We start from the raw sequence: 1,559 nt of genomic DNA, 5'->3' as shown, positions 1-1,559 counted from the left end.
TAAAAACCAAAATCATCGATTAAATTATAACCAAAAAATACGTTACTTACATAAACAATTGAAGTCGAGTACGTAAACTTTAATTTTACTATTTGCAAATTCAAGGGACAAGCGGACAAGTGGCTGATGACCTGGATTTCTCAGATAATTTTTCTTGGAGTTCTTGTGTATCTTTGGATAAGTTTTGAATTTCTTGTTCCCTCATTTCACACCTTTTTCCCATTCTATGATATGTAGTGTGCAACAACTCCATTTTTTCTGTGAACTTTTCTTGCATTGTTTCGTTTTTTGTTTGCACTGAGCTACTATCCTGTTCATTTTGAATTGCATTTCTACTTCCTATTGTCCAATATAGAACATGACACTTCTATATGCACTCTTCATTACTTTATTTGTGTCAAGGAAAGATAAAGATATATATATATATATATATATATATATATATATATATATATATATATATATGGATCACATACATAATACATTAATATGTATAATTACCATATGACCAGACAATTCAAGTTAATAGGATAACTATTTGTGGAGATATGCCAACCATAGCCATCTACAATGCAACATGTGAAGGAAGTTAAGATATATGAATACTGAAATGTAAAAGTAATTAATGTAAATCAATATGGATATTGCAACATTATACTGAAGTAAATATCTTAAAAGAAAACTCTTCTAGATGTGCTTTCTGACATTTACCCACTCATCATTTGGGTTGATATCCACAGGTTTCATTAGACTGAAAGCAAAAACACATATTAAGTTTGAAATAAACTAAAAGGTGAAGTAGAATTATATGGACAATACATAGAGGAAGTAGAAAACTAGAACGTACCTTTTCGAAAGTAATTGATCGTAAATAGGGCAATATGCATCGTTGCTTAGTATGTTACTGGCATCTTCATTGCCTTTGAATCTCATTAAGGAAAATAAGTTGTGTATCATGTCATTCATTGCTTGAAAAAAGTGTAATTGACAACAGTCTATAAGATTATAAGTTTAGGATACACAAGAGATGGCCACATGTGGTTGAAATAGCTCTTCCTTCCAGCTCCCTCTGGCATGTGTTACACCTCATTGTAGTGTATATGATGATCTTCAGAGGATTAGATTTTCCTTAGTCCATAAAAGCTTTTGATATCGTATGAATATTGGCATTTTCATTTTGATCTCTTGAAATTAATCCAACTACAAATGCTGAATATATATATATATATATATATATATATATATATATATATATATATATATATATATTGTAACAGCCCGGAATCCCAGGTTTTGTTATACTTATGTTTTGGGTGTTTTAAGAGGGGACTCGGCGAGTTGGAGTCTAGACTCGCCGAGTAAGATCGCAGATCTGGTCGCGGGTTCGCGACTGGACTCGACGAGTCCGGATATGGACTCGGCAAGTCTGCGCTGTTTAACGAAAACCCTAACCGTCCAGGTTTGGGATGTATATGAAGGACTTATTGGCCGTCATTGTTCACTTTAGCCTTCTGAGAGAAACCCTAAATCGACTGTGTGCATCTGGAGCAAGGTTGAAG

The 1,559-nt window shown here is 33.2% G+C and overlaps 1 pseudogene; it reads right to left on the bottom strand.

Annotated features, from left to right (window-relative positions):
• Nucleotides 1-1,090, bottom strand: part of LOC145061583 (E3 ubiquitin-protein ligase CCNB1IP1 homolog) — a 2,184-nt pseudogene extending 1,094 nt beyond the window's left edge.
• Nucleotides 1,091-1,559: the final 469 nt, after the last annotated feature.

Source organism: Lactuca serriola, chromosome 1 (assembly GCF_051521515.1).
Source record: "Lactuca serriola cultivar US96UC23 chromosome 1, Lser_US96UC23_V15, whole genome shotgun sequence".
Lineage (NCBI taxonomy): Eukaryota > Viridiplantae > Streptophyta > Magnoliopsida > Asterales > Asteraceae > Lactuca > Lactuca serriola.
Note: the sequence above shows the minus strand (reverse complement) of the source record. Positions and strands in the feature narration are given on the sequence as shown.